Here is a 24,660-nt window from a genome sequence, read left to right on the forward strand (position 1 = left end):
TGGATTGGCCGCCCCGTGGAGAGGGGGATTGTGGGAAAGGCAGGGCGCCGAGGCTCTGATGTTGTGTGGCCGCTGGCATCGTTCAGATGCTCTGCCCCCAGAACCGATGGCATTACTAAAGATTACCGCGCCACGCTTGGCAGCAGTGTGTGTGTGTGTGTGTGTTTGACTGTGTGGTGGTGGTTTTTTCTTTTCCCCCCCATGGGAGTGTTTATGTGTGTGTGTGTGTGTTTGTGCTTGTGCACGTGCAATCGTGTATATAGCTGGATGTACATGTGAGTGTGTGTGTGTGTGTGTGTGTGTGTGTGTGTGTGTCCCCTCTGGACAGCTGGCGTGCCAAAGCCTGTTGAGCTGTTTGTCACACTTCTCTCACTCAGGAGAGCTCAAACGGCGTGTAGAGGCCTTTCACGGCTGACATGCTGGAGACTGTACCGACACACACACACACACACACACACACACACACACACACACACACACACTTTTACATTTTCCAACATTTTCTTATTTCAAAAAAGGACAGCATCCTTTTTTTTTTTCTTTCTTTTTTTTGCGTCCGACGATCCAGAAATCGACTCTTTGACCAGACAGGATGTAAACAAAGATCCAGTTTTGTGTCTGTGATTTCTGAGATTTAAATGCGACTAAATATGCAACACTCTCAGGTCGATGCACGAGAACATTTTCCTTAACAGTCGTTCTTGTAAATAAATAAAAAAAAACATAAGGGTCAGAGAGTCAAAATGCCCCAAAAATAAGCAGTTTCATTCAAATATCTTTGAATTCTGCTGGATCTTCTTTGGCAAATTTGACCAGTCATCATTATTTTATGTGAGTTTCATCGGTCATAGTAGCCCCTTGTGCAAACTCACTGCCTTGTTTCTGGTTTTCTTCACTGTTGAAGACCATAAAAGACCATTTGCTGACAGGAACTAGTTCAATGAATGAAGACGGGCAATTTCTGTAATTGAAAAACAGTATTTTGCAGCAGATCACACCTGGATAACAGCTGACATGAAGAGAAATCACAGACGAGCGGCTGCATCTGGATCTATAGCGAGCTGAGTTTTAACTACTTTTGCAGTTTCTACTCGCTCCTCCAGTTTCATTGCAAAAAAACATTGCAATTTTTGATAAATGCTGCCATGAATCTAGATATTGTAGGTCAAAACAATCCCAGAAACGTCTGCTGAATCCCTGCAATAGACACTTTTTATCCCCAATTTGTCAATCTTTTTTGCAACAAAATCTCAGAAGTTTTTAACGATTCAAGTCACCTTAAATCAAGTCTTAAAGGTGCCCTGTGGAGGTTTCGACCACTATACCTACAGAGCAATGCATCGAGAAGCACATGAATGCAGCAGCAAAGGTGAGGAAGAAGAAGACGGAATCAATACAGGAAATACAAGAAAACTCCAGAGGGCGTCCTGAAATATCATTAATAAAGCTTTACCACACAGGAAATTTGACTGTATCATCTGTCTGCTTGTGTTCTTTGCCTCTTCTTAGCGATTAAGCAGCAGGAATGTCATCAAACCGAACAGGAGTGACGTGTAAAAGTACAAAACTAAGACAGAAAAGTGCTATTGTCTCTCTCCTCTCCGAGCTGGATGTCAGCGTTGGATTTTTCCCCCTTCGTGCTTCAGCTACCGTTTGCTCCTTCACGAAAAAAAAGAAAAAAAAGAAGCTGCTCTGAGCTCCATCCCCTTAAAATGTGACACACTGTATGGTGTAGCTTGTTGAAAAGCAAACACTGCAGGAGTCTGACATTTTAACTGAAATCCCGCCGCAGCGTTCGGGGGGGAAGCCGACACACTGCTCTCCTTTTCCTCGTGTCAGAATATATGAGCAGCAGTCTGGAGAGCAGTAGTTCAGCGCGTCTGCTCGGCGGTGGCGGCGGCGTCGGCGGAGAAAACACCCGGATACACCTCGCTTACACTCCGGCTTGGAACAAAAAATACCGAGACATAATGAATAGTGTATGTATTTGCATGCTGTGCAGAAATATGCTTAACTGAGTGTGTGTGTGTGTATGTGTGTGTGTGTGTAGTACTGGTCTGGTGTGTGAATGCATTTCTGCATGAACAATTCTCCAAGTATTAATTTGGAGCTGCTAATCCTTTTACATTCGCCTCCTACTCCCTGACGCTGAAAGGGGCTCTCTGGCTGTGGATGGCACACACACACACACACACACACACACACACACACACACACACACACACACACACTACAGTTCATACTGCATTACAGACCTAAACTGTCATGGATTGAGTGGCCTTCCCTTCCCCCGACCCCCTGCTGGGTATTGAAATGATTTAGTTATCTGGCTCCTTTTGATTGGAATAATTTACAGTTCCCACATTAAAAATGTGCTTCTTTTTCTTACACGACATGTTGTTCTCGCTTTTTTTGTTCCTCTTTCTATGATTGTGGATGGTGTGCCACCTTTCTGCAAGCGGTAGAGACGTGACGTACACCACAAAGTACTTCTGCCATAAGCGATACATGTTTCAGCAGCAAAGCCCAAAAAATGTAGCATGATCTGGCTTTGCTGCACCACTGTTGCTGTAACTAACCAGAGATCAAGCAATTCTGATGCAACGAATCACAATGAATGGCCTTTGTTTATTTAGCAGTGTAATGCCACCTCGCTGAGTGATTTTGGATAGCTTGCCACTGTTCTGCAAGCAACATAGGCGAGGCTCGTGGGTAATGTAGTATGCCCAACAAGGTGACAAAGCACGACTTAACAGGGGAGAAATGTTAAAATCATTTAAACTGACGATGTATAAATGCTTATAATGGCAAAGCAGAGTGGGGAAAACATTGAAAGATAACTGATAAAGGAAGGGGGGGGTAGAGAGAGATGATAAGAAAAAGGGTGAACGTGTTTTCAAATAGAAGCAACAGAGAAGGAATAAAAGAAAGAGAAGTGTAAGAAAGGAAGAGGAAAATTGATTGGGACGGACGGGAACGAAGGGATGACGCCAAGGGCAGCTGAAAGGGAAGGAGGGAAGAAGGGAGGGAGTGAAAGAGAGACATCCTCACTTTGCCTTCACATCCACAAGCTCCAGCAGTAAATTTCTTGCCATTTCATGGCCGTCAGCCGGGGCCAGTAAAACGCCGCCGCCGCCGCCGCCGCCGAGAAGAAAGACCCCGGGGGGCCGAGGTGAGCCTGAAGGACGAGCTGTCCCTCACACACACACACACACTTGCTCTTTTTCTCACCAACACACTCTCATCTCTCTCTCTTTTTTTGTCATTCACACACACACTCTTTCGCACACACATTTCCTTCCTCCCCTCATCGTCTCACACCCAATTTCCTCTTTTTTGCTCTTTTACTTTCACACACACACACACACACACAGACACACACTCACATGCCATCCTTCCCGACGAGGGGAGACCCCCTGGTGTCCCCGAGTCCGGAGGCGCCTACATATCCCAGGGAGCCTTGCTGTGGGACTGCGAGGGTCACGGCCTCGGAAGCCCAAAGTCCCATCCTTCATTTCCTCTTATTTCAGAAAGGACGAGCAGGAACTTCCCTGGGAAAAAAGGGAAAAAAAATCAAGGGCAACTGAGTTAACATGAACATGAGTGTGTGTGTGTGTGTGTCCAGGAAAAAAAGGAGGCAAATGAAAAAGAAGAGAAGGAGGGAGTGCGAGAGATAAAGCGTATTAAGGGTGTTTGGGAAGATGAGTGTATGACCCATAAAGATATAAAGAGGCCGGTGGTGTGGGCTTTCCGGAGGCTTTATCCATTAAACTGAGTCCCAAAGCTCACAAATGACAGATAACACACACACTCGGACTGGTGGTGACAATCCCTCTGTCGGCCTCGACGGCCAGTCGGTCAGCACACATGTAGTGTTAAAACACTGGAGAGAGAAATGTAGGAAAGTGGGACAAAGAGAGACAAAGAATCTGACACAAATATTAGGAAGCGAGCGAGTATTCAGATGTTTGGATGCTGGTTTTGCTCATAAATGGGACATCGGGATTTAATTTTATGGCGAAACATTAACATTTGTAGATAACAGATGAACCCAAACCGATTCCACACACCTGTGGAAGGTGAACCCGGCACACGCATGCACACAACAGCCGCTTCTTAAGTACTCATTGGATGTACACTTCAAATTATACATTCCAACAGGAGGACTCAAGACTGACATTTCTCACAGCAGGTATATTTTGATTTGTCAAACACAGGTGCGCCCGATGGCATTAATGGAGGCGCCGCATTGCAATAATTGCTGGATGGGAGTCGTCATTAACGTCGCTGGCTCCACCTGCTTTAAGAGGGTCTAGAACGAATTTAGGACTGATAAACAAACACGAGTGCTCCGGTGCTGTTGAGACTTCAGAGAGGCGGGTTGGAGAGATTTATCATGGAGGCTGAATGACGTGAAAAGTAACAGATGGACGGACATTTGAACACTGGAACGGCCATCTTTGAATCTCCCCAGGTGGCTTAACAACCTCTCACACCTGGGTGCACCGAGCCTTAGCAACCCACATGATAGCCGGTTGGGTCAATGATCCACAGGTGGCGCTAAGGACTCTGAAACTCAGAGCTCACACCTGTAAGGACACTCCCACACTCCCTCCAACCTCCCTCCTTGACTGTGCAGCAAAACAACCTTTCGAGAGTGTCCGGCTGCTGTGTTGAGTGAAACCGACGGGACACGACGATGTACAGAATCTGATTTGAAAGTTGGTGCGAGGTGGCGAAAAACCAAAGACAAGTACGATGCTGTTGCTAGCTAGCTAACCAGTGATGCTATAGTAAAGCTGCTAAAAACTGAATATTAGTCGAAATGTAAGCCGATGTAAGGGCAAGTAAACGGGACTGGGTTTTGATACAAGAATACAAAGAAAGGGAAGTTTTCTATTGTTTTTGGCAAATATTATTTGATTGATGCACAGCAAGACCATTTCATCGTAACTGCATAAAAGAAATTGCACGTTGGTGTGGTGGTAGGAAATTGTTTTTTGGTTTCAAACTTGGGCAGGAAAATGTTTTGAATTTGTTGGTAATATTTTGAGACTTTCAGACAATCTGGACCAACATTCACAATCTGCTGCTTCTGTATGTGTACTGCAGGAAGTCTTATGGCAACGACAATCCATCACACTTAGCTCTGACTCCAGTTTCACCAACAAAATACACTCGTGAGCCCGTGTGACTCTTTCCAAGCTTTGGCTTCTTTATAATGGCCTCAACACAGAAAGAAAAACTGAACCCAAAAATCATCTTTTCCACTTTGTTTTGGACTGGAAACACTTGATTTGGCTCCAAAAAGGCGACTGGTGTAAAAAATGTCTCTCCTTGTTTTTCGGCAGGACGACCAAGGATACGGCCAAGCGCTCCGCAAACAGATGCAGCGCAGGGCGAACAGGTGCCCCGCAGGAGGTGGAGGTCCTACAAAGAGACGGAGGTGTGTGTGTGTGCCAGTGTGTGTGTGTGTGTGTGTGTGTGTGCCAGCAGGGCAGCAGAGGGCCAGGCCTGTCTGAATCCCCTGACAGCCACTTGTCACTCTCCCCTCAGACCATCTGGGCCTTTTCCTCTGTCTTATCTCCACACACACACACACACACACACACACACACACACACACACACACACACACACACACACACACACACACACCAATGGGACCTGCTGGTGACAGTGGTGATGGCGGGGGTTGGGAGGGCAACAGATGCCAGTTTCTCCACGTTTGTTTCCCCTCCATGATTTTCACCTTCCCACCTCTCCTCCATCTATCTCCGTCCCCACCCATCCGTCCATCCTTTTCCTTCCTCCTTCTTCCCTCCTTTTTGTCGTTCACTCCATCCTCCGCCTCCGTCATGTCCGGGGCCAGCTGGCTCCTCCACCACTCTCTCCCTCTCTGCGAGCCATATGCCGGCGCTGACCTCCACCGCTGCATTAGAGCAGGGATGTAGCTTTAACACAAGGCAACGATTCATCGGGGACCATTAAACTCTCCTGCAGCAGTATGTGGCAGTTCAGTTAAAAGCTGATTCACAGCGAGACGAGCCGCGTGTTTCCAGTGTGACTGATTAACTGAAGACAACCTGACTTCACACTGATACGATGACTGCATGCTTCCATTCACGTTCCTCCGTCAGGTTAAGAGTTAAAGATGCTTCCGTCCTGTTTTATAACAGCAAAATTGCAGCTTCATGTGCAGAGTCTGAAAGATATCAATTTTAAAATCATGTCAGCTGAAAAACTAAATAGAAGAAACACGCAAGCACCGTTTCCCAAGGATTAAAATCTCACATTTGGAAATCTGAGTTATTTGCTGGTATGTCCTCGGGCAGCGGTGTCTCCTGCCTCTTCCAAAGTCTGTTCAGTGGTTTTCGTGTAAACCTGCTGACAACCCGACAAACAAATCGGACGCGGGTGAAAAGAAACCTCCCTGATGGAGGTAAACAAAGTATTATATTCTCAAACAGATTCTAAATGATCGTGATTGATTATGAGTCTTAATTTCTGTCTGCCCAGCTGCCAGTGGTGTGTTCTTTTACACAGCTACAAACCTTTTATTATGAGGAAATGAGTAAAAATGTACTCTGATGCAGCACGTAATCTGCAAAGTGACTAGTGACTTAAGTCATCTCATCTGTTATTGAAGTGAAAAGTGCAATATTTGAGTCCAAAATGTAGCAGTAGCAGTATAAACTAGAAGAAAATCGAAATTTGAAGTACAAATACCTCAAAACTGTACTTAAATATAGTACGTGAGTAGATGTACTTAGTTAGATCCAGTCACTGCGTCCTGTCTAACCTGGCTGAGCTGATCTGAAGCGATTTCCTATCAAAGTCAAGCGGTAACAAGCCGTCTCGAAGCGCATTTCAAACCTCCCAGCCATTAAAATTCAAGCATCTCCAAGTTACTCGATAAGAATCCTCCAAAGCGTCGGTCCCACCTTCCTCCACATCTTTCCTACCGCTCCACCTCGCGACTACTCGGAGGTTTCTTGGGTCAAAGAGGAGCTAATTAGCCTCTTCCTCCTCCTGCTTCTTCTTCTTCTGCTCTTTTATTTCCTGTCCCTCTCTTCCTCTTCCCCTCCTCCCTCCTTATCCATCTCCCCTGCGTCCACTCCTCTTTGCTGTTTTTGAGTACTCACACACACCTCTCCTCCTCCACCTTCTTCCTCCTCCACCTTCTTCCTCTTCATCCCCTCGGGGAGGACACCCCATCACCAGTCTAGACACATAACCAGTCCCAGCCACGAGTGACAGCATCACACACACACACACACACACACACACACACACACACACACACACACACACACTACTCTCCATCCGTCACATTTACATTTCAAACCTCCTGCGCTTCCACCAACACATCCATTATTTACCAGCCTCTGGCCAAAGAGGAGAGCACTGTATCCACACTCCCCAGGTAGAGTGTATGTGTGTGTGTTGGTGTGTGTGTGTGTGTGTGTGTGTGTGTGTGTGTGTGTGTGTGTGGTACTCAAGTCGGCTGCACTTCCCTCCCTCGGCAGCCCGCAATTACATTTTTACAAACTTCATGAACTAAAAAAAAAAAAAAATCTCCTTCCTCTTCTCGTTGTTGCTTCCTGTTCTCGCTCCTCTCGATCTTTGGAAAGTCGATTACGTCCCGTTCGCGGCGTCAGATCGACTGAGCGTCACCTGAAGTCGATGAAGACGAAAACAGGTTTTTTGTTTGTTTGTTTTTGAAGTGGTTTGACTCCCCGGTTGCAAAAAGAAGAAGAAAAAAATGGAGCTTTGGTGCATTTTTCGGTCTTTGTTTCGAGCCACTTCAACGTCAGATTTTTGGGTGTTTTTTTGCCGCCGGTGTTTTATTTTGGCGGGGTATTTTTAGCTGCACCTCCACAGATGTGTCTTTAAAGAGGAAGAAAAAACCTCTCTTCCCTCCGTTTCCTTCTCCCTCAATGCACAGATAACATGTTCGTGGCATGTACTCGGCATGTACGTCCGCCTGTGATTAACACTTCACACCCTGACCGCTGCCTGCGAGCGTGCGACCGACTGTTTGTTCGTCAAAAAACGTGCGCGATTCACACTCGGGGAGGGAGACAGAAGAAGCGGCACATTCTGTCCATCTTGCACACACCTCCCTCTTGCTGTTTTTCTAGCCTCTCTGCACCTCCTGATGCCTCCTCACACCTCCTCCATATGAGGTGAGAGCTCAGAACGTCGACTCTCGGTTGTAAATTGTTTGCGGAGGATGCGACTGATTATTTATTATTATTTTTTTTTGTTTGTCTCCGAACAGCATTCAGCTTTTTTTTGGTGTCTCGCTTTGATCCGTTCTATTAAGAGAGGGAAGTCAAAGCTATTGTGGACCAGCGGCTGTGTAAAAGGGTGTGAGGGTGGCCTAGTTAAAGCACTCATAATGGATTACATTAGGCTGTAAACGCACCCTCCCTCCTCCTGACTTCTCTGCCCGAGTCACCTAAACGAGCCAGTACATGATCGGTTGGGTTGGTCCCAAGTCTTCATGACTCACAGCATCCTGTTTCTTTGGTGAACATGCATATAACTTCATGTTTTCTTATATCCTGACTTGTGTCTGAAGCATTTTTGTGATTCAAGGGAAAGCTTCCACACAAGCTGCCAAATCTGGGAGCCCACAAGTGAAAGTGCTCGTCCAGCCGGTGAAACCAGGAAAACGTTTGCGTGGATGCAGCGGCCATCACTTCTGCCAGCTTCAGTGGACGGTTGAAGTTCAGTATCTCATATCACAGGGGAATCGCAAGAAAATGGTGCAACCCAAGTGACCGAGGAACAGTTTGTAGCAAGCAACTTCAACTGAAGACGTGAGAATTGGCTTTAAACAGATATTAGCTCTGTGAGTCTTTGGAGAACCATCTGTATCTGTATTAATCCGCAGCTGAAAATAGTCCCTAATGCTCCAGTAATGTCAATTTGAGTGATGTTAGCTAGAAACTACAGTGCCCAGCTGTTTATAGAATTTATATATGTGTGTGTAAATGCCACAGAAAAGTCAGAAAGTAGGAATAGAGATGAAATAAAACATGGTTGGTTCTGGTCTTGTCACTGGTTCTGACTGAAATCTCAAACCAGGGTGAAGAAAAGAAGCATCGAGTGATCTCAGCAGATCTCAGAACAAATGTGCGCAGATTCCTCTGATGCATGTGATGTTTTATCAAAACACCGCGCCTTGAATTAATACGGATCCAACAGCTCCCGCTATGGACCGCGGGCCTCTTCCTTCATCAGTGACACGCACCAAAGGATTGTGGGATTTCTGGCCAAGCGTCTTGGCACGGGCCTCCCGTGGTTGGCTGCTGCCACGGCGATGAAGCGGTGTGATGTTCTCTCCAGCAGACCCCCGCGATCGCTGCGCCGGTAGACCACAACAACACACCTTGGCCGGCTTTCCTGGCTCGCGTCCCGCCGAGCCTCGAACACCAAAACAGCGCGCGCCTCCTCTTCCCTCCTCTACTTCACCTCCTTCCTCCCCGCAGTCTTGTTTTCTACTTTACTTTCTCACCTAGCCAGATGAGCGCGCACCGAAATAGCAAGCGGCGTGTATTCGTACGTCGAAAACATCACAGAGATGTCACAACATCGGTGATGCTGAGTGTTAGACATCGCGCGCCGCCTTTAATACCGCCGCCGCCTCGAGCCTCGCAGCCCGCACTGTGGACAGCAGTCTGTTCGTTCACACCTCTGCAGCGCTCATATAAGGTGTGATAATTTCTCAGAGCAAAACAGCAACGGGTTTGTCCCGTCGGTCAACTCACCTGTTAACTTAAAAGCACAAATTCACCCGTATGTACTCCGCTAGACTCTGCGAGGGAACATGTCGTCCTTTGTAAGACATCAACATTCACAATTTTAGTTTCGGGGAAATTTAACAAAACTTCATCTAAAGAATTAGCTTACTGTCGTATGTCGCTCAGATTTGAAGCTTGGCACACAAAGAGACAATTTAACTGCTGAAAATTAAACCTCTTGACGTTAACATGCCTCTAACAACTGCCGAATTTACAACAAGGTCCAAAGAATCAAGAATTTGTCAAAGACTGATTCTCACAAAATTCAGAAGTTTCTCTCAGCGCAATGGCTCCTTAAAGGAAGTGGTTTTTAAAGGGAGTCTGGACACACAGGCATAAACATATATCTAATTTCTTTGTTTCATATGCAAAACTATACTTTGCATCACTGTGGCAAACAAGCAAACAAAGATAGAACTCAATGTTTGACTTCTGCTGGACTCATAAAACGGTCAAAATATTAAAGAATTTGTTGTGAAAAGTGCTTCAACAAGTTTGTAAATGTAAGTCAACAGCTCACAAAATTGAGCACTTTTTAAAGGGAGTCTGGGGACTTTGGTTACTATTTGCCACATCTGTTAAACTTGACATGTTTGCAGTAAATAACGTGTGAACGCAGCCGTTACCTCACAGCAGCCACGCTCCGCCACAACACGCCTGGCTGCTCGCGCTTCGACGAGCTACCACCGAAGTCAAATAGTTTCCAGGCGGGTGGAAACACATGGAGGCAATTCAGACGCACTTTTGCTGTTTCGCAGAAAGACTAAGAGTACTAATCTCCCGCAGCATGTGTGGGCCATGCAGTTGTTCTCGTCTCTGTTCGGGACATCCTCCTGGCACGACTACAGTCGGAGGGTTTTTGCGCCTGCACCTGTGCGTCCTGCTCCTGTGTGTGTGTGTGTTGATTCAAATTAAAAAGCTCGTGGCACCCGGTCATCTTTAAACGCACACAGCTGCTCTGTGGAAGTGTAAGAGGGGAAAACAAACTGTTTTTGAACACACATTTGAGTTTAAATTTGAGCGCGTACGTGCGTATATGAAGTTATATCACTCGGACATCTGCGGGACGAAGGCCTCCCCAGTTATCTTCACTTAAGTCGGATTCACAACAAAGCCTGACTTGCAGCACGCATGCCGACTGCCTGCTACATAAATACAGAACACAACACCTGTTCTGGAATCCAAGAGTCAGAGTCTCGCTTTAAACGTGTGTCGTTCACATCAAGACGCAGGATTTGATGGCGGTGATGGCCTGTTGGTACGATGCATCGATCCAGCTCATCCAAAAAGGGTTTTTAAAGTTATTTTTTCAATCCATAATCATCAAATTTGGAAGAAACTTGTGATCTGTGATCTGATAGTAACTGAAGCTGCATCACATTCAGCTGTGAGATGCTGCAAAGTAGAATTAAAAGTTGCAGGGAACAGAAACAAATTTCCTTAAAATTCACTGGAGTCTAAGGCGGTAAAACTAGAGATTCATATGATCTTGAACTCTGCAGCAGAGAAAAGGAAACAAAAACTGCCTCATCAGTGGTGAGTAATCGGCTCGTCCCTCATGATATTTGTGTTACCTTAAATAGTTTCTGCACTCTGACAGGGAACAGGAACTTCTTCGCCTTCGAGCATCTCGATAGTTTTCTCCAGACTGCTGCGTGTATCACAGAGGTTTTCTCTCAGCATCCTCGCTCGACTTACAGCGAACTCAAGAGAGCCAGCGGAGCCGATGCAGCCGCTCAGACTTTCTGGAGGTCCGACGAGTTGATTCTTTGGTTATTTCTCAGGTTTCCATCCTTAAAATTAACCGTTTAAAAACAAGGAGATCTAAGGGTTCAAGCTGCAGGAAATACAAAGACCATTTTGGGAATCATTTCATCACTAAATGTCTCAAAATTAACTCTCAATCACCAAAATTAGAATATAAATTAGAATGGAGGAAAAACAATTACGTATAAAAGCCTGTTTGTTATTGCCAGTCCACTGTTTCCTTTCTTAACACGTGAATTAAAGGATAACTCTGCCAATTTTTCACATTAAAGTATATTTACAGTGGAATACTACTGCATATGTAAAAAAAAAAGTAGTATAAAGTCTTTTTGCTCCAGCGGAAGCTGCGTGTAATCTGATGAATTGCCCCCATTAATGTCTCTCAGTGGCTAAATTGCATTGTGGGTAACGTAGGCATACTGCACTCCTACAACAGTGTTGGACTTGGAGTCTAAAAATGATCAAAACAGATACAGCACAACCAGAAATAGCAAAACTGAAAATCTAACTGTGAAACAGTAAAGTAAAGTTGCAGCACCAGAGGGCCGAAATAATGGCGGATCACTGGGTTATGTACTCGAGTTCATGTGACTTTTACAACTCCTGGCTCACTTGTAAACTTAGCAGCGTGAACCCACAGGAGCCAAAACATCATCACAGTAAACTTTTTTTCCCCCTCTGCAGGTGCGATCGCGCCGCTCACCTCGCTCGAATATAATCCCATTTCCTAAAATCTGCGGCTCATGATGAAAAACCCGCCGCGTGTCTCCGGCTCACAGAGCTTTTGTCACATTAGTCAACAAGGCCCCCGCGACTACAGGCTGTTTACAAAGCGAAGCCTCTCTCTCCTCGCTGTCACGTCGCGCTACAACTGGAGGGGGAGCGCGCGAATCAAAGCTCGCCGAACACACGTCATCCTTTGAGGGGGGTCTTTGAAAAACCTGGCCCTCATCCGCACGCGGGAGCGCATCACGCCGCATTAGACAGTTTGTGGAATAAATATTTGACGGCCGGCAGTATCACAAGACGCAGAGCGACCTCCTAGCACGCAGCTGTTCATCCCCCTCCCTTATGCTCCCCCCGTTTTCCCCTCCCATCCTTTATCCTCCCCTCCTCGCAGCCCTCCGCCCTGCCTGCCTGGCTCCTGCAGACAGAGAGAGCTGGTTTAAAGCTCAATTGTGCATTTTGCAGATAAAGTAGCAAAACTACTAGAGGCGGTGTTGTGAGCGCCGGTTGCCATCGCAACACTGGTGGGGAGACCTGGTTCTCCATTACTACTTAATTTAGGCGCTCTAATTGCATTCCACACAATCTGTGGCCACAATGTTATGCAGGGGAAGAGGAGGGAAAAGTTTGGGCGGGGGCGGGCGGGGGATAGGTCTTCAGTAAACCCCTGCCCAGGAGCAAAAATAAAATGCCTCACAAACCAAGCGCAGGGGCAAAAATGGCTTTGAAATTCCCTTTATTGCTGTTTGCGGTGATAAAATGTTTTTTTCGCTCAAAGATGAACCAAAACATTAAATTTCAATTTCGCACAATTCTCGAGAGGGGCATTTATCACGTCGCCTTTTAATTCCGGGACGGAGCCGGCCCGGCAAAATGTTGAATGTCATCAACCGCTCAGAAGTTAAATATATTGTCTGCTGAGTGAATAGGAGGGGAGGGAAACGACAGAGCACGGATCTTTGTTTGGGAAAGATTGTGCGAGGGGAAAGAGATAGAGGGAGGGAGTGAGAGTGGAGTAAAATTGCTCTAATTGTTCAAGCTTCTAGCCTCTGAGCTCTTCTTTCCCTTCAAAAGAGGGTGCACACACAACACACACACACACACACACACACACACACACACACAGGCCTGGGAGCCTCACTGTCCCTTTGAACCTCCACAGGCCGTGGCCCTGAGAGAAAGCTGGCCCACGATGCTTTTCTTCAGCCGGGGGTTTGAAATGATTGGTAACTGTTGAGCCAGTGTTTTCAGGTCCCTGACCCCCAGCACTGAAGTGCCACAGACACTAGATACAACATAGCCCCAATTATCCTGCACTCTTCCCGGCCACTTCACCGACCCGGTGGACACCCCGGCTCAGCTGCACTGCAAAAAAAAAAAAAACGTTCCTGGAGCAGCAGAAAAGGGTTTGTCTGCTCAAAAGGACTGATTTTGTTAAAGAAAGACGTGGCATTTTGGCAGATTTTACATTGCTTGAGAGAGAAAACAGCTGGGTATCGAGTACGATCAATGAAAACTGCCACAGTCAAAGATACAATACAGTGTCGCTTTTAAATGTAGTAGACTTTAAAGATGCCAGAATTGTTCTACTCATTATATTACAAGACATTTGTTGGCGGAACTGATCTCAGATGAGTTGTAGGGATCAAAAGATGATTCGGTTTTTCCGACCAATGCCCATGGAGCGTTTCGACCAGCCCTCCATCACGTCTTTACACAGACCTGTCTCCATCACGTCTGTACACAGACCTGTCTCCATCACATCTTTACACAGACCTGTCTCCATCACGTCTGTACACAGACCTGTCTCCATCACGTCTTTACACAGACCTGTCTCCATCACGTCTGTACACAGACCTGTCTCCATCACGTCTGTACACAGACCTGTCTCCATCACGTCTTTACACAGACCTGTCTCCATCACGTCTTTACACAGACCTGTCTCCATCACGTCTTTACACAGACCTGTCTCCATCACGTCTTTACACAGACCTGTCTCCACCACATCTTTACACAGACCTGTCTCCATCACATCTTTACACAGACCTGTCTCCATCACAGCTTTACACAGACCTGTCTCCATCACGTCTTTACACAGACCTGTCTCCACCACATCTGTACACAGACCTGTCTCCATCACAGCTTTACACAGACCTGTCTCCATCATGTCTGTACACAGACCTGTCTCCACCACATCTGTACACAGACCTGTCTCCATCATGTCTTTACACAGACCTGTCTCCATCATATCTTTACTCAGACCTGTCTCCATCACATCTTTACAGAGGCGTTAAAAAAACCACTTGAGCATGTCGACCCATCACGACGGGCACAACGGATATTCCAACTCAAGATCTTCAGATTATCAGTGGCAGCATATCTGGAACAGCCAATTATTGGTAAACGTCAGAGTCCGCATGAGGTTTTAAGATTCGACAGAACCACAGAAACCCACGCTCAAAGTTAATCTCAACGTTTATCATTAGAAGAAAAGCTGAACACATCTCTCGTATATTTGAAATTAAGCTTTTAATCCAAACTACCTGTCCGAGGACTGAATTGGACACGAACCACATTGCTTCATTTTACTTTTTATCTTTTTCAGTTCTTTCGCGAGACTATATTAATCTTTCTGATTTCTAAACTTTGTGTTGCGGCATACCTTCGCAATGATGTCAGGACACTGGCGAGAAGATTGAGCGTGTGCGGGTCACAAACTGAATTCATCACGAAGCTCTCAAAAACATTCTCGACTCTGAGCGTCCAATGGAATGTCCTGAGGAGCTTTCGGTGGTTGATGTGTTTTCATGGATGTGTGGAGAAGGATGGCTTGCAGTTTTGACCCCTGCCACTCTCTCCGACCTGTCCTTTGTCTCTTCTCACCCTGGTCCCCTCGCCCCCCACCCCCCTGTCCCCTCACCGCCACCAACAAAAGGACCTCTTGGGTGAGGAGGAGGAGGTGGAGGAGGTGGTGGGGGCACCTCTTTTATGACTTCTTTGCCATTTTTTTCCTCCTCCCTCCCTTTTGGTTTTCAGGCCCATTCGTTCCTGCCTCGTCCTCGGGAGTCGGGGGCCACCATTTATATCGTTGCCTGGGAATTAAGGCCCCGTGGCCCCTTTTGTTGCGAGGTGGGCTGGGGCAGCGGTGGCTGGGGCAGGGGGCGAGGGGCAGGGGAGGGCTGCCCTTTGTTCCAGCCAGCAGAGTGGGCTTCAGTTCCCACAGACCTGGGAGCCGACGGGGGGGCCCGGGCCCCCGCAGCATGACAGCGATGAGGTAATGTTTACAGAGGCCCTCACACATGCATTCACACACGGACAAACATCGACACACACAGGTGTGAAAGGTGGATATTCATCTGACATATGGTCACGTCTTAAAGGAACAGTCCACCCAAAAATCCAAATTCAGTCATTAAATCCTCAACATCATGCTGATGGAAAGTCGGAGACATTTTGTTGTCCAGCAAACATTTCTGGAGCTTCACAGCAAAACAGTGTTGCAGCATTCACCCAAACAACTGAAGAGTTAAATGGCTCCATACAACTTGTGTAGCTTCATCCATTTCTCCAGAAGCCCCGAAATTGATTTGAAAAGACGTCAAGTAAAACCTAAAACTCACTTCAGACAAGGTGTGTGCTAATGCTTCTAGCTTAGCAGCTACAGTGAAGGATATAGAACATTACATTAAAGAAGAGGAGAAACCCTAAAACATATTTAAGCTATTAGCGATAGAAATTTAACTCTAAATGGACAATTGATTAAACCGTGGTTGAAAATAAAACATAATAGTTTTCACACTCTACATGATGTCAAGTACAGTATGTCCAACTTTTGTCACTTTCACAGTTTTAGAAAGGGGAAATGTCGACCTCAAACTTTGGAAACTGGCACAATTTCACCTGCTTTGTTCATCAGTTTCCCAAAAATGCAACACCAACACGTTTAAAACGAGGCCATCTTTAGAAATTTTGATATACATTTAGTTGATTCAACTTGAATAAGTTATTTAACTAAAGGATCTCAATTACTACTTTTACTTTAAGTATTATGAGTATATTTAGCTTCTTATATTTAGATATATTTTGTTCATATAAATCAATTTTGGATGCAGGATGTGTGGTATTAATACTTTTACTTTAGTAAAGTGCTGCACATTATAAGGATCAATTTATAATCGTGACCCGTCAGCCCACTCCTCTTCCTCCTCCAGCTGCTTTTCTTCTTCTCTCCGTCTTTTCTTCCATTCGTCTGCCCCTCATTTATGGTGAAACAGTGAACGTCTGCAGCCTATGGGCCTCTCTCAGTAATTACTGAAGGCAAACAGCTTGCAGAGGCTAGTTTCCAGCCCACCACCTGTTGTGTATGTGAATCTGACCAATAAAACAGCTTGAGGTTTCTAGCCCAGTTACATTTTTCACAAAGCTGATGGCGTATAGACAACAATCATCATGACACAAAAGCAACTTGGTAAATGTTGCATGTTCTGACTAATGCAAGAAAGTCTGTTTATTATGAATGAATATGAACCCAAAGGAATGACAGAAAACATTGTCTTAATAACAAGACAACACACAGCTTTTCACTGAGGAGTGGAGTCATTTCAATAATAAACTAATTGAAAGGTAATAAAGTGGGTATTATTGTATCTATAGTCAAATATATCATATATATTCAAAATATTAAAGTTTCTATCAAAAAGCTTTATGTTCCTATACGTTTTAAGGTGTTGGTTCCCTTTTAAAGTTATGCAAAGTGTCTTTGAGTACCTGGAAAGTGCTATATAAATAACATATCTTCTTCTTCTTCTTCTGGAAATAAAAATCACACAAGTATCTGGAAAAATTACCCTGTCATTGGTTTTATTTAAAATGTACGGTGTTAGCATATTTTCCATAAGCTCAACACGTTTGTCGACTTTACATCACGGCTCGACAGAAGAGGCGAGTCTACGACAGAACGATGCAGAAGATTTTAAAATACTGAAGACAAAAAAAATGGACAAATTGCTTATTTCTAAATCATGAAAGTTTCTATTTATAATAAAGTGGATGCAGATTTGTCTTAGAACACGTACTGCAATCCACCCAAAAAAACACTTTTGTAAGCAGACAGATGAAAGAAATGCTAAATGAGAGATTGCGCGACAGAAGCCAGCGGAAGCTATTGAAAATTTAACTTTAAATGCAATTCAACCATTGACTGACCTCAACTGTGCCTTAAATAACCTGCTCTACCATCTCATCTAAAGCTTCAGTCTGCGTCTGTTGTCTCTATATCAGACTGTGAGAACATTTGATTTTTTTTATATTATGTTTTATTTTCTTCCTTGTTTCCTCTCTGTTTCTCATTTCTTTTGTTCCTTCTTGTTTGTTCTTTCGTTGTTTATTCTTCTCTGTGCAAGAAAGAACTTACAATGAACTGCTTTATGTTTAAAGTGCTATATGACTAAAACTGAGCTGACAGCACCTAAAAAAATATGGTCAACCAGAGCACCAAACTACGATATTGTACAAACTGTAAAGTGAGCCTCTTCTGGCAATAATTCAAACAATTCACCAGAAGTCATTTAACAATATCAAGTAGCAACTCGCAGCAACATTTATGCACGCTATTTCTGAATTACAAAATAAACGTTCACACTAGTTTCTCATGTGCATTCAAATTCTAAAAACCCATTTAAATAAAGTGTGGTGGATGTTTTGATGGTTAGTCGGGACAAAAGGCTGATAAGAGAAAAGCAAACGTGTAAAGACTCAGTTTCTACTTATTCTAATTAACATGCTGAATGACTCTGCGATGACCTCGACACGAACAGATAATAAAAACACACCGTAAACGTCTTTTTTTCAGCATTTTGTTGCTCGGTGAGAGAGACTACTGTCCTCCAAGTGAGGATTGTCTTCAGCCCCTCATGTGGTAGATGCACGATAGCAGCTTCCACAATGCCCGCTATTGTTGAGTCTAATCCATAACACTGATATGATGCTAATGAAGGGATGTGTAATCATTATCCATGGCCTGGCTGGCTCATGTTTTTGCACTTTGAGCGGATTTGTGCGTGAATCCCGCGATCGGGGTTAATCTCGTTTCAGTTTCAGGTCAACTTTGCCACAGTGCTGCCGTTTAGTTGGACCATTTTGTGGTGTGTGTGCGGTTTGAGCTTCATCTCTCTGACTCAGTGTGTGTGTGTGTGTGTGTGTGTGTGTGTGTGTGTGTGTGTGTGTGTGAGTGCTTAAGGGCAAATGTGGATGCTATTTGTACATTTGGGAGTGTTTTAATGTATTTTCAAGTGTGGATTTGTTTCTGTCAGGTCAGGATTTCAGATCATCTTCTCTCCTCAAAGGCAGCATTTGCAAATAAAAGCGGAGTCGAAAATAGTGTGTGTGTGTATGTGTGGATATTCTCTGACTAACAGTCAAGACTTTTTCTTTCATTTGAGTCACGACCTTTTACTTCATCCATACTAAACTGGCTAAATTTGAAAAATGCTGTTAAATAAACAAATTGTGCATCACTGCCGTCATGTGTTAAGTCGTAGGTCGGGCGCAGCCTCCGTTCTGCTCCCTCCTGCCCTCCGCCATCACCTACACTGAGTTTTAATACAGCTGAACCCACAATTGAACCCGCTCATTTACATATTTTTCAGTTTTGTCAGTGTCAGACACCTGAGCAAACAGTAACTCCTCCACTGCTTCACAGAGATGTCGTCAAATCATTTATTTATTTATTTTTTTATGGTGGCAAAGTCATCCAAGGTTTAGACGTGACAGAAAACTCGATTTTTCGGGTGTGAAATATGTTGACTAAGTGTGATCCGAAGGTCAAAGCGGAGAGGAAAAGACGCATTTTCAAATCTAGTTTTCGGCTTCCAAAAAAACGACCAGCTGCTTTGCTATGAGGTGCTACAGCAGCAGATTCAAGGTTTTTGTAAGAGCAAACTGAAAAGAGACCCTAGAAAAACTGGTTGTGCTGAGGCTAAATGTTGCTGGTTGGGCAGAAACACTGCCAAAACTGACCAGTTTATTACCGGAGCCTGGGTGGTGCACTTGGTGCGTTGGTTAGCACTGTGGCCTGGAGGCAAGAATGTTCTGGGTTTCATCTCTCACTTAAAAGACAGTTAATAAAAGTCTTGCTACAATGGAAAATGCTGGTTCTGCTTCAGTGACACGACACACCGGAGGTCAAGACCACAATCTGCAGAAGGTGGATACTTCATACTGTACTATGATCTGCTATACCATCTTATGCTATTCTACGGTAGGGTTTACTGTAATATGGCATACTATGCTATGCTATACTATAAAATTCTGTGTGATTATATGATATACTGAACTATTACATTATATACTATGATTTACTGTGCTGTGCTACTATGCTATCATATTCTTTGCTATTCTTTAGCAGGCTTTACTATAACATAACATACTATGCTATGCTACACTAAGTTATGCTAGCTCTGCTATGATGTGCTATGCTATACTTCTCTATGGTACGCTAGACAATGCTATTCTATGGTGTGTTATGCTATAGTAAAGTATAGCAGGTGCTATCCTATCCTATGTTAAACAATGCTATGCTAAGCTATAATAAGTTATACTAGCTCTGCTATGCTATGCTATACTACTCTATGGTACACTAGACAATGCTATTCTATGTTGTGCTATACTATGCAATGCTATGCTTTAGTAAATTATAGCTTAGCACAACAATGTTAAGCTATGCTATAATATGCTATGCTACACTATAGTATACCATGCCATAATGTGTTTTGCTATGCTCTACTATGCTGTGCTATGTTATTCAGTGTTGCACTGCACTATAATGCAACAACCCTTTGTCCATGCAGGCTTTTCAAGCAAAATCTTAAATCTTTTTCACTGAAGCGAATCAATACGGTAAGATAGAGAAGAAAAGGAGATGCGCTGGAAAGTGACTCAGCAAGAGAATGTGTAATATCAGCAGGTCAACTACAGTCATGTCAAGTTTTTTCTTTTTTTTTTTTGTATAAAAGCATTTTAAAGAAGCAGCTTTGTCACCGACAACCAAAGACTACACAGGTGATGAGAGAGGAGGATCACGAAGGAGGGCGCGGTGAAGACAAGAACAGGTGGGAAATGTATAAAAAATGCCTGAAATGGGTCAGAGCTTGATGCCAAAAATCACTACCAGATATGAGAAATCTAAAGTAAGATAAACAGACGTTTCAATTAGATATTCATGACAGTCGCAACAGGATATGTCGAAGTCACATTAAACAATCGTACCGGAGAGAACATTTTCTACACCCACAGCAGCAGAAAATAGAGCAGACTTCAATCCAGGTGGGTTTTTTTTCTCTTTCAGGTCAGCAGCATATTACCTTTTCCCTCCCTGCAGAACCCCGTCTAAACACCTCCGTGAAATCCTCCCGTGGCTCGGCCCGGGCTTATTAGCAGCCCGACGCTCTCGCAGTTACAAAAGGACAATTGCAGCAATTTCCTCCTTCCCTTAATCATCTCCTTTTTTATGATAAGGATGTAACCAACTGCGGAGGTGAAGTTACATTCTAATAAAGTCAGCCGGTTAATAATGTAATCTTAAATTACGCCGTAATTACTGCCTCTTAGTCACTGGGGGATGCTCTGTAATTCAATCACTGGCCCCTGCGATACTGTACAACAAAAAAAAAAAAAGGCAGCGTTATCGGGGGCTATTTCACCGTGGAAATGAATAGCCCTACCCACCGCTGCTCCCGCTCGGGGTAATTAGACAGCAGAGGAGTCTCCGGCGGCACACAGGCGCTCCAGTTATCAGTGAGGAGGCCTGATCCATCAGGGCTTCATGTGCTCGTGTCTGTTTGCATTTGTTGCATGCGTTTGCAGGTAGAGTTTTAAAAAGGAGCATGTGCAGCTTCTTGCTAACTCTGTAAATCGCTCCCGGGAGACCTCCTTAACCCCCACACCACCTCGAGATGAGAATAAAAAGTTCTCAACTCGGCGGACACTCTGGGTGCAAATCTGTGGGAATTGTTTTCTGCCTTCATTTGGCTCGGGTCAGGGTTCGCGTACCGTATAGGGGAAAAAAAAGAAAGAAAGAAAAAAGAAAAAAGCAGACGTGCGCGCATAAACGCCACAGGACCCAAACCCAATTTGTCGTTTATTTTCAAGAGGGTGATTTCTTTAGAGGCACCGCTCGCTTGATATTATGTGGCAGGGAAAATCTAATGCCCCTCAATAGGTTTTCCCCAGGAAAAAGGGAGAAATTAGATTTGCGAACTGGGAACTTCATTTGGCAGGACTGGCTCTGACTCGGGGAGCGTGGGGAAGAGGAGGAGGGAGCGTAGAGGAGGAGGAGGAGGGTGAAAATCTATACTGCAGTGCTGAATCAGCAGAGCCTCATGTCCCTCTTCTTCCCCGACTCCCTTGTTGTTCTTCTATCCCCCTCCCTTTCGTCTCTCCCTCCTCATCAGCACAGCGAATTCCCTCGCAGAGAAGGAGTTGTCAGCCTCTCCTTTTTTTCCCTTAACGCCTAGTCAAACGGCCTCAAAGTAAAGTCGCACAAGGCAACAGTGGGAGCACATACTCCTCTGTCGAAGCTGGGGGTAAACAGCGAAGGCGCCGCCACGCACTCTGCGCCCTTTGACCCCCCCCCCCCCCACATGCTGGGACCACTGAAGAAGAGATAGATGAAACGGATGACAGGTCCCAGCAGAGGGGCCAGGTGCAAGGGCACGCTGAGAGGAGGGGAAGGAGGTGGCGGGAGCGAGAAGGGTCCAATTTGTTGGGTAGAAGATGAGGTTTGGATGGAGTTTAGGGTCCAGGGGGTCGCCGCCGCCCCCTTACCCCAAACGGTCTCCTCTTGCGGGGTAGAAAACAAATAGATTTTCATGTCACGCTGTCAGTGAGCTGACAAGAATACACCTCCCTAACACCTCACACACATCTGTGCGAGGAGGGTTCACGGGAGAAAGAGGCGACTCGGCGGAGGCATGATAAATCTGACACGGGCGCTCTCATTTTCTACGCTGACAGGAAACAGTCACCCAGGTGTCAACGCCTGATTAGATGGATGGAGACGGCGAAGTGTGACTCGCCAAACAGGCGGGGGGGGGGCACACTGTACGCAAACACACACACAGGTGTGGAGGTAATCATACAGAGGACGGGCTGATCCACGTGCACCACATGTCACACTGTAAACACACATGGAGGATGATGGGTGGTGAACCCGCCGCTGCGGAGGAGTCTCAACAATGATGTGAAATGAGCACGGACTCGGGAAGCGCAGATTATGTGTGGTAGATGCGGATAATGTGAAGATTACATTCCTGCACCATGAGGGGATTACGTGACAACAGCAGGAATTGGACACACCGTTTTCACGTGTGCACCACGTGGAGCGATTTGATCGCCGTGGCTTCAGGTAAATGAAGATGGGGCAGATTTGAGCAGCATTTAGCTCCGTGTGACAGCAACTGGACCTCTGGGACATTTCTGAGGCAACATGTATCCAGGGATGTGTCGGAGTTCTGACGAAATTCAGATACGCCGATATTATCCAACTCATTTTGGTTGATTGCAGATGCCAATAAAAGCACAGAGAACATAAGCAAAACATATTATTGGTGTTCCACGAACAGACGCAGATGTACAATGTTTTTCAAAGTTTACAGCGTCTCTGGGAAAATTAAGAAAACTACTTAGTTGATAGTTTGCATCACATCTGTGTGCTTAAGCGTCATTGGTTTGTTGGTTGTTATGTTGACTGGCTAGTTAACTGGTTTGGTAATTTGTGGTTTGCTTGTTGGTTTGTCACCAGGATTACACAAAAACTACACAACAGATTTCCACGAAACTTGGATGGAGGACGGCTCTTGTCTTCTGTAACATGTTTTGACATAATAACGTACAGATCTTGATCTTCTAGGTCTTTGATTGTGCATCATAGTTGGCGTCAATACCTCCCCGATACAAAGCACAAAACTGATATTAGATTGAATCCCATAACAATAGCACCTTCATTTTCAGCAGCTGCTTTTTAAATGTGTTTGGTCTTTTGTGTCCAGGATGTGTCTGTTTTCTAAATCTTTTGGAGGCATATCATCGATGGATCGTAGAAGTTGACCTGCCAATTGGCGCGGGATGCTTTTATCCAAAACATCATCAGTGTTTACATTTGCAACACTGGTGGCCCAAACGCGAACTAAATCCCTGAGTTCTATTTTTTTAATATTTTGACTTGACCATGCTCAATTGGACTGAATTTTAGGACTCTAATCCTGGCAGGGTTTTGTTTCTGTTCCATGCGCTCCCATCACAGTAGCAAACGCGTCTCGCTCTGTGTTGTGTTGGACGAGGCTCCTCTGCAGCTGGATGCCGGCAGGCTGTGTGTTTAGATTGGAGGATTAAACTCGGTCTAGTCTTTCAGATCCTGACCGCAGTTTAGTCTTTTAGCCAAGACGCACATTCAGATTTCTCAACAGCTGCTGACAAAAGCTACAGAGACGATAAATCTTCGAGACCAACAGAGTTGTTGATAGATATTTTCCATTTCCAGCCCATTCTGTCATAAACTTTATACTTTCTGACTTCCAAACAAACAGTAGAACAAACTGTGTGAAGACCTGCGGGACTCACAAACTATACCGGACTCAGACCAGTCAAATCAAGGGGAGAATTTATTGATTGCAGCTGAATTAGAGACATTTTCCAGCCTTTGAGATTGAGATTTTATGTAACTTTGTGAAGCGTAGCTCCTGGAAGTAAACACTCTAATTGAACAGTCGGGGGTAAAACATCAAACGTCAAAACATTTCTTGGGTCTGAGAATTTGGAAGTTCTCAAAAACTTTCAAATTAATAGTTTGTTTTTTTTCTGAGGAATAATCATCCATCAGTTAATCAGGTTTCTGCCACAGCCAGTTCATGTCCAACCAGAGACCACTGTGATGACTTGATGAACTTCATTCACCTTTATAACACTGGAGGTCAGGCTGCAGTATTGACCTCAGTGGCTTCAGTCTCACATCTACAAACATCCCTTGTCCATTAATTCTCCCTCCCTTCAAATTGTCAAAATTAGACAAACCACGCCGAGCAGATAAAAATTCAGTTAGCGCACTTTTCCTGTGACTGACAGCCGAGCTGATGTGATAAATCCTCGGCGTCAGGATCAGCAGTGTGAAACAAAACAGCGTTTGACCCGCGTCTGTTTTATATAGTGTGCACACATGTCAGCCTAATAGTATAAAACAGGATTGACTCTCCGTCTTGATGAAAATCGCTTGTTTTATGGCCTTCTGCTGCCGAAACCATCACGGTTGCATCATTCTATTACACCACAAATGCGCGCGCGCGCGCACACACACACACACACA

At 44.9% G+C, this 24,660-nt stretch overlaps 1 long non-coding RNA gene across 4 annotated transcripts in view; it reads right to left on the reverse strand.

The window, feature by feature from the left end:
- Positions 1-24,660, reverse strand: part of LOC119015657 — a 187,797-nt gene that overhangs the window by 18,033 nt on the left and 145,104 nt on the right. For all 4 annotated transcript variants that reach the window (XR_005073425.1, XR_005073427.1, XR_005073426.1 and 1 more), the window contains one exon: positions 3,387-3,551. This is a non-coding gene — a long non-coding RNA (uncharacterized LOC119015657). The remainder of the gene's footprint in view (positions 1-3,386; positions 3,552-24,660) is intronic.

This window comes from Acanthopagrus latus, chromosome 24 (assembly GCF_904848185.1).
Source record: "Acanthopagrus latus isolate v.2019 chromosome 24, fAcaLat1.1, whole genome shotgun sequence".
In the NCBI taxonomy this organism is placed as follows: domain Eukaryota; kingdom Metazoa; phylum Chordata; class Actinopteri; order Spariformes; family Sparidae; genus Acanthopagrus; species Acanthopagrus latus.